This window comes from Bacillus rossius, unplaced genomic scaffold (genome assembly GCF_032445375.1).
Source record: "Bacillus rossius redtenbacheri isolate Brsri unplaced genomic scaffold, Brsri_v3 Brsri_v3_scf22, whole genome shotgun sequence".
Classification (NCBI taxonomy): Eukaryota; Metazoa; Arthropoda; class Insecta; order Phasmatodea; family Bacillidae; genus Bacillus; species Bacillus rossius.
In genome coordinates, this window is record NW_026962393.1 from 11,519 (window position 1) to 21,452 (window position 9,934).

Below are 9,934 nucleotides of genomic sequence, written 5' to 3' on the forward strand. Positions count from 1 at the left end.
TATATATATATATATATATATATATATATATATATAAACACACACACACACACCTATTTTGAAGTTTCTCTGTTTCAGTGGGCAGTTATGTATAATAATGAGAGATTCAAAAAGACGTTGATAACAATGTCATCAATGCCTGTTTAGTGTGCTCATTTGTTGGATGGTCGGCAGCAATACTAGAGGTGGTACAGCTGTAACCTGTAAAATTGTACCTGCAATGTGTTGTGTATGGAAAAAAATAAAAATTATATCATCTAAATTTTTGTTATCCAACAATAACCTTCCCATCAATGCATGATGTCACAGTAGCCATAGCTCTACTCTTTCTGCCATATAACATTGGGGGAAAAAAAAAAAAAAGGAGCTATTAGAATAATAACAAAAGATAAAAAATCATCTAACTGCAGACCAAAATTCAAAAAACTTAAAGTCCTGACTGCCATAAATGAATACGTTCTAGAAACTTTTTATTCATTCTTAAGAAAAAGAAGAAAAAAAAAATTATTATTTTTTTTTTTTTTTTTTTTTTTTAGATATTCGCACATAGGTATAACACCAGAAATGCTAGTAAATTGAGGATAGTTGAACATAACACTAGGCGATTTGAAAATGGACTAAATTACTTGGGAGTAAAACTTTACAACTTAATATCACAGAAAATAACTAAAACAATTTACCAGTATTAAAAAAAAAAACAGTAAAAAAAATTCTTCTAGAATATCCTACCTACCCTCTGAAGCTATTCTTTAATTTGATTGATAATAGAGAAATTGAACTGTTAATTTGTTGAATGGACTTGTGATAACAGCTGCTTCATGTTTTGCATAAAGTTAAATTGTGTAACATGTTATGTATTTTTTTTTTTTGAAATTTTTTTTCTTGGTAACTTGCATCATGTAAATATTAATTGTCTGCACATACATGTTCTATATCCCGGAGCCTTGACTCCACGTGGGATCAACAGAACAAAAATACAAAAAAAAAAAAAAAATCCAGCTCACTAATCTAGGTGCATTTTGCTAACAATATTTGGAATATATATATATATTTTTTTTTGTGTAACATGCAAATTCTGTATTATTCTGCACACATTATTTATAATCTTCTATCATTTTCTTAGATAATAACTATTAATTCATAAAATAGATTGTGTGTGCATAACCTCCTGGAAACATTTGCACTTACCTCCTACTTTACTTTTTCATTTAAGCAATCCTATTCGCATGTATACACTTAGGTTGCAGCATCGAAATTGTGTAAAATTCAAAGTGTGTATTGCCTGAAAAAAAAAAAAAAAAAAAAAAGACATACCAAATATTTGCATACAGCGACACACTACATATTTGCACACAGTGGAGTTTTGCGGTAATTAACCTAGCACAATTTACCACACGCAATCACACGCCCGCGATGAGATAACACACTCGCTGTTTTCCTGTTGACCGGCACGAGGAGTAAGAAAAATTGATATTTACACGAGCACACACTCCCACACTAGTCACAACGTCGGTCATCAAGTTGTGTTGAAAATTCCTGTAGCCTCTGTTTTCCCAAATGATTTCACTTAAAATTTCATTTAACAAGACCATAAACAAATTTACAATACTAATTTCTTAAACAAACACTTCAGCGAACAAGTGACTGTCGCATTCATTACAAAGCTTACAACTTAACAGATGTTTCCGATGTGAAATAAAATAAGAAAATGTTTTACAACCAACCTAGAACATTTAGTCAAAACGTTTTTGTCCTGGTTTATGATTATTTTCCGTGACATGAATGTTTCAAAACTAATAAAAATACGAATGCAGCCAAATATAATGAAGTTAGCACATAAAAGACGACTTAAAATATTTCATTTTTCGAGAATTGGCAGAGCAAGAACGCACAGGTCCAACGGAAATTTCTTTAAAGATAAACGACCATCGGACAAAAACACCCCCTCCCCTCATCCTCAAAAATACGTGAATAATATACTTTTTCAATTATATTTTTATCGTTTTTTTTTTTTTTTTTTAATATACTCATTAAAACTTCAAAATAAGCAGGTACTCGTGTGTTTTTCTCTCTACAATGTACCTGATCTCGGTGCGTAAACCTACATCATTTAGAGATGGAATTAATGTACACATACAAGTAAAATTTTGTTCCATTGTAAAATTGAGAGAAAGAAGGTTTTCCAAACGCATTAAGTATGGAGACTTTAAATAAGATTACGAGCTTATAAATGTTTGCAACGAAATAAAGTGACCATGTATCTGCAATTTCAAAAATATTTTTGCTCTGCTAACCTCACATGCAAGCAAGTAAAAATAACCTCACAACTTACTTACCTCTCTCAATTTCGCAGTACCAAAACATAGAAGGGATAAATAGGATAGTTTTTATTCGAAATCCTGCAAGAGTTTTAATTTTTATTAAAATATTTCTCCAATGTAGCATGTGTGTGGAATACTTCATCAGCAACTTGCATCTGCACCTTGAGTGAATTGAAGGGCAGCCAGTTTTAAAAGCTAAACAGAAACTGCACTCTTGAGAATGCATCAGATCCAAGTGAAATGCTTGTTGTGTGTACAGTTAAAAGTTTTATTATTCACACAATGAAAATGTAAACAAAATTTACTCACAATAATAATCACATCATCCTTGGAGGTGCACGAAGAAAGCCATTCCAGGTGGCACTGAACAAGGTGATTTGCTAGTGCTTCCACAGCAAACAGCCTTCATGAAATTATCTCCACATTTTCAGCATACTATACACTAAAGTATACCTAAGTTAATTTAACCATTTTCAAGTGATTCCAGCACAAATTACGTATTTGATTCCTTGAATAACATCTGCAAATGAAAAGTTCCCTGTTTGGTGTAGCAGTAAATTTAAACAGCTCGCAGTGCAAATTAAACAGTGCAGCTGCCATAAAAAAATTACACTATTAGTGGAACTGCCCATTATGTCATCGTAGACTGCTGACATTTAGAAAACATTGAAAAATCAGTGCTAAAGAAGCCCTACATTACTTTCGCTGTCCAAAGTGCGCTGCTCCCTACGTGAGCAAGGCATCGAGAATTTTCTGAACCGTCCGCAACCAGAAAATTGGGTAACCAGATATTTGCAGAGAGATAAGTCGGTGGTCGTCTCTCGGGGCGTGCGCATCTCTCTCGCGGGCTGTTGGCTGGGAGTTCCCTGCGACCTATTGGGTAACCGAAGGCTGGCAGTGCGTGTTGGTTTTGTGTGCGTGCTGGGGGCGGCCTAGCAGCGCCAACTGCTACCGACCGCGTCCCGCGGGTGGCGGATACGGGAGCCCAGCTCGAGAGTTGCAATCTCGCTGGGGTGGCTGTGAATAACCAATAGCAGTCCGCGGACCAATGGCCGGCCTGTGGAGTCGTTATCACGGCTGTCGGGGAGAAAGGTAGCCTGAATGTAGCTCGGCGCGCGGCAGAAAGCAGCTTCGTCGGCGAAGGCACCGCAGGGGAGCTCGATGTGCCCTGGATGCGAAGTGTAGACGAACTGCGGGCTGGAACTTGCGGAGCTGTGGACTGCCGCGCGCGCAATGGAACTGAACAGCATCGGAATTCTGAAGGAAGAGATGGCGGCGCCTTCAAGTTGGGGCCCTGTTGGAGCCAGTGGTAGCCTGGGCGGCGCGACCTTCAACCGACCCGGGAATTTGGGGGGCAAGAGGGTCCGACTCGCAAGATACTTCATTCGCCTGAACGACTTACCCCCACCCTGGCTTGAAAGGTCGTTGGCTGTTGACTGGAAGAAGGAAGATGAAGATGGCGCAATGTCAGGCTGCCTTTCGCTCCGAGAGCCAGCAGTTCGAGCCGGTTTACTGGCTCGTCTGCCCACTTCTGTCTTAACTGTGGCTGCCTGGGCAGCTGTGGCTGGGCTGACGTGAAGTCGCCCGCCCCTGGGGGCGCATGCGCCCCTGGCTAATAATAACCCAGGAGCTCCCAACTTTAAATGCGGGCCGCAAGGCCCAAGCACCCAACTCCACCAAGGTTGATTTTCAGCCCCTCCAACTCTTCTTACCTGGACCCTTCTTCCTCTTGTCCAGTAGTTACCTGCTTGCTTAATGCATGTTAATTGATCCCCGCATGAACCGGCCCAGGGTTTTCCCTGTGTCTATGCAGGTTTTACCTGGGTCACACTTAGCTAGCTTTTAAGCTAGGCGACCAATGGGGCGTCAGTCATGGCGCCAATCGCAGCCATGGCTGGCCAATAAACCCCAATAAGCACATGATGCACGCGCCCTTGTCCTGCATGGTTAAAAACCCGCATGGTAGAGTGTATAGGCTTCGGCCTGAGACACACTTAGGTCCTCCCCTAACCTGGACCCTCCCCTACACACTTAGAATTAACTTAGGCTAGGAAAAAAAAAAAAAAAAAAAAAATCGAGAGAAAAATTTTATTTTCACTTTGCTCTTGCATTCTGTAGGATCAGTCTCGTCATGGCAGATACCGCAGCAGCGACTGCAGCACCAGCTGTTGCCCCATCACAGGCAGCTTCCCCGAAGAAAGGCAAGGCTGCGTCGAAGAAGCCACGAGCCAAGCCCGCGCACCCGCGCACATCTGAAATGGTGGCCTCTGCGATCAAGAGCCTCAAGGAAAGGGGCGGCTCATCACTGCAAGCCATCAAGAAATACGTCGCCTCTACCTACAAAGTAGATGCGGAAAAGCTGGCACCTTTCATCAAGAAATACTTGAAGGCAGCAGTGGCTAGCGGCGAGCTTGTCCAAACCAAAGGCAAGGGTGCGTCTGGCTCCTTCAAGCTGGCTTCAGGGACCACCGGTGCTCCGGACCAGCCCAAGGCTCCAAGCGGCAAGCGTGGTGCAGCTGCCCCTAAGGAAAAGAAGCGATCCGTAGCCAAGAAGGCAGCGGTGGGCAAGAAACCAGTCAAGAAGACTCCGCCTACAGCAGAAAAGAAAAAAAAGGCAGCAGCTGCAACCCCCAAGCCCAAGAAGGCACCTTCAAAGGCAAAAAAGGTGTCCAAACCTCCCACGAAGAAACCCCGTGCTCCAAAGCCAAAGAAGGTTGCCCCAAAGAGCAAGTCGCCCAAGAAAGCAGCCCCAAAGCGGAAATGAAGATGCCAGCAGGACCGCTGGCACTTTCTGTGGCACTGTACCACCTTATCGGCCCTTCTAAGGGCCAACAATACTAGTCATGAAGGTATCAGTTGTTGCAATCATTGCCTCCTATAGCCACACCTCTGCCGTTAGGTAAAATTCTGGTTAAAAAATTTCTTATGGTATTTGAAGCGGGGGAAATAAATAAATAAATAAAGAAATTTATCAATTACATTGTGTGTATAGTTTAGGTGCAAAATTATTTAAAGTTTTTAAGCAGGAAAACGTCTTACAAACATCTCACTCTTATTTCAGCATATATATATATATATACACATATATACACACACACACACACATATTTTTTTTGTAAGGATTAGGTCTCAGGGTATTAATGGTGAACTTTATGCTGCTGCTGCTGCTGCTGCTGCTGCTGCTGCTGCTGCTGCTGCTGCTGCTGCTGCTGCTGCTGCTGATGGTGCTGCTACTGCAGACAGGCACTGTTTGAAGAGTTTTTATTTCCTATGCAGAATACATTGCATTGTGTGCAAATCTTTTGTGTACAATATAAACAACCACCTCAAAACACAGACACTATAACTGTGTTTTTCCAAATTCTTATTAATGTAATATATTATTGGCTGGGTAAAGGTCAACGACAGCTAATAGGTACAAAAAGCCAGACAACTGTTTTCCTTTCAAATTTGACAGTTATTTTTAGCCCTAATAAGGGCTGTTTTTTTTTTCCCCCTTGCAAAAAAAATGGCAAGGAACTCAAGCACGCTCGCCACGGATACGCCGGGCAAGCTGGATGTCCTTGGGCATGATGGTGACCCTCTTGGCGTGGATGGCGCACAAATTGGTGTCCTCGAAGAGCCCCACCAGGTAAGCCTCGCTGGCCTCCTGCAGCGCCATGACGGCCGAGCTCTGGAAGCGCAAGTCTGTCTTGAAGTCCTGGGCGATCTCTCGCACCAGGCGCTGGAAGGGCAGCTTGCGGATAAGCAGCTCGGTACTTTTCTGGTAGCGCCTGATTTCTCGCAGCGCGACAGTGCCAGGGCGGTAGCGATGTGGCTTCTTCACTCCCCCCGTGGCCGGCGCGCTCTTGCGAGCCGCCTTGGTGGCCAGCTGCTTGCGCGGCGCTTTGCCTCCAGTAGATTTACGAGCCGTCTGCTTCGTGCGCGCCATCGTGGTCCGTCTGCGCGTGCTGTAAAAATTTCAACAGTTTTGTTAAAGCTGTGGTGCACTGCGATTGGCCCGGCATCTCCATTGGCTGGCGAGAACAGCCAATCACAGCACAGAAGTCGATCCATAGAAACTAACGACAGAGGCGGCCGAGCAGCCAGATTCAACCTAGCCTCCGAGCCGATCGGACGTCGGAGTGCGGCCTTGCCTCTTCGCTTCGCGTCGCGTCACCAGTAGCTCGTGGACACATGACTGGCAGCCGACCCGGGGAAGATTTTTAAATTCCTTAAGGGTCACCTCGAGCCTAGCCTGTTAAGGTCAGCGGCGAGCCAGTCATCCAGCGTATAGGGACACACGTTTAATAGTTAACTGCACACAACACAGGTTTTTCAGTGGAGTTCCGTCTCTCCGACGACCAGGCCTCAGGGCCAGCCCTTGAGGGGGTCGGGGTTATGCCCGCGCAGGACATCCCTACCATTTCCCTTCCGGAAAACCTACCACCCGGCGCAGCCTTAGTTCAGTACGACGGCGGCAGTTTCCAGGTCACTGTGCCTGAACAGACTGTTCAAACTGACACCTCCCAGGACGTTACCAACATGGAAACAATTGAACAAACCCCCGCACAGACTGAACAGCCGCCTCCCGGCACAGTTAATGTCTCACAAGCAGCTTACTCCTCGTACTTGGAATGGCTGCGTAGCATGGAACGTAAGAAAAATGAACTGGAACGGAGAGAGGAGGAAAGAGGAGAAACAGAATGGCAAGAACAACGACAAAGACAGAGGAAAGTTCCGCTCGCAGCCAGGACTCGTACCATCGCGGTTTCGAACCGTTTCGCGGCGCTAGCTGAGAGCGCCGGCCCCCCGCCCGCGGCAGGGACCACCCACGCACTTATCGCAGACGCCGGCGCAGACGCCGCGTCAGCACCGCTTATCGCGCCCACCCAGGGCGCGCACAGACACGGCGAGACGACCGCCTCTCCCAGCACGCCGCGCGCCAACAAACCGAGAAAACACTCACTGAGGCTGATTGTTCCAGACCAAAGTCTGTACAACCAGCTCGTGTCGCGCATGAGAGTGCTGGCCCCCGGGGGCGCGCAGATTTCGCTCGTTCGCGAGGGGTTGCAAATCTCGTGCGAGCACGAGCAGGCCTACAAAGCACTAAAAACGTATCTTGACTCTGTTCCAATACCCTATTTCACCTATAGTACAGCCTCAGAACTTCCGCAAAAAGTTGTTATTAAGATGCCCCGCTCAACCCCAACTGAAGCCATCAAAGAGGACCTCGAGGCGCGCGGCTACACTGTCCTCGACGTCTATCAATTTAAAGCTAAATGCTCGGACCCTGCCGACCCCACAAACACCTGGGAGGAACCACTGCCCCGTTTCTGTGTGACTGCCTCAAAAAATGACACACTGCCGCTGCTCACCACTCTCAAAGTCGTCAACATGACAAAAGTTGAAGTGACACAGTACAAGAAACGCGTAACAGATGTAGCCCAATGCATGAACTGCTGGCAGTTCTTGCATACTAAGAATTTCTGCAGATTGGCCACTCGATGCAAACACTGCGCCGGGCCCCATACCTACGCCGCCTGCCCCAACTTGGGCAAAAATCCCAACTGCGCCAATTGCAAAGGCAAGGGAGTGCACGAGGGCAACTCAAAGCTCTGCCCCGAATACCTGAGGCAAGTCCAGTTCAGACAAAATGTTGCGTCTTCGCACGCTGAGCCCGCTCTGCCTCGTGCACCACAGGATTCGCCAGCAAATTTCCCGCAGCTTCCTGCTCGCGCTCCGGCGCAACTTGTTCGTCCCACGCTTTCTTTTGCGCAGGCGGCACTCAACCCCCCGCAAACACAAACACGAAACATACAGCTTCCTATTCCCATGAAAAACCCGCCGATCCAGCCCACCGCAACTCCAAAATCACCCCCCTCCCCTCCATCCCTCCCCACCCCCGGACCATCTCCCTCAGGCGACTGCGCTGGCATCCAATCCTCACTTTCCGACCTCCGAGACCTCATGAATTTCCTCCGTGACGCCAACTTCGTGGCCTTTATGGCCCACATGAAACCATACATGCTCCTCGCCAACTCAGTCGCCGACTCATCCATGAAGACCCTCCTGCTCGTGCAGGCCCTGACGACTTTCATGGGCTGCGAGTAATGGTAGTACATCCCGCAGCAGCGCATCCTGGCTCCCTTTCCCTGCTCTACTGGAACGCCAATGGCATTTTTAAACAGTTATACGAGCTGGAGCGCGTATTAGAGATGTACGGCGTGGAGGTGGCCCTAATTAATGAAACTTTTCTTAAATCTAATAAACGTTTAATAATTAAAAATTATATTACTTACCGCACAGACAGAGTAACTCAAGGCGGAGGGACACTAATTTTAATACACAACAGAATACCACACCATTTAAATAAAACAATTTCAACTACCAATATAGAAAACACCTCTATAAATATTCGCACTCAAACAGGCCACATAACTTTAGTTGCAGCATATAATCCGCCTAACAAGCCCTTACTAAACGAAGATTTAAATAAATTAATTGATCAACCATACCCTTTTATTATAGCTGGCGATTTAAACGCCAAACATACGCAATGGCATAGCAGGTATATTAATGTCAAAGGGAACAGACTTGCTCATCACTCCACACTAAATAAATACACAGTTCGAGGCCCGCTCACCCCAACTTTTTATCATGCAAATTTAAATCACCAGCCAGATGTTTTAGATTTAATACTCACTAACATTGAACACTTAAATATTGAAATGGAAGTGCTCCCAGAACTAGATTCAGATCACCTGCCCGTTCATTGTCTTCTGGAAGCGAACATCTTAAAACACCCAAATGCAGTCCTTTGTAAAACACCTGTAGTAGACTGGGAAAATTTTAAAATAGAAACAGAGGAACTATTTGTCAATAATTTGGAAATAACATCAGCTGAACACGTAGACTCTGCCGCGGAACTAATTCAAAGTACGCTAATAAATACTCTTAAAAAACACACTAAATTCCTAAACAGGCGAGAATTCCTTAAACAAGCATTCCCGGAGGCCGACCTCCTACTCACTAATAAACGACACGCGCGACACGTTTATCAAAAACACCGCACTAAAGAAAACAAAGATAAATATTTCTCCTTGAAAAAACAATTAAAAAACACTCTTAACAAATTAAAAATAACTAACTGGGAGAACTTCATGTCTGAACTTTCCGACCATATGAATAAATTTTGGAAAATTTCAAAAATATTAAGAAACAAACATAAAAATACTAATTCTAACCCAATTCAAGCACCGACAGGAGAAATGCTGTACGAACCAGACGATAAAGCAAATGCAATAGCAGATAGCTACGAGGAGCAATTTTCACCTAATAATGATTTAGGGGACCCACAATTCACACAAGAGGTGCTTGAAAACTTAAATAATTTCCAACAGGCCCCAGTAATTTCCAATCCAGATTTAATTACACTTCCCGAATTACTCACAATTGTAAAACGCGTTAAAGAAAATAAAGCCCCAGGACATGATAAAATTACATATAAATTAATTAAAAACCTGCCAGTAAATGCACTCCTTGCCATTTTAAATCTGTTTAATGCTATTTTGACTTATCAACATTTTCCGCAGATATGGAAAACTGCAAAAATTATCACTTTACCTAAACCT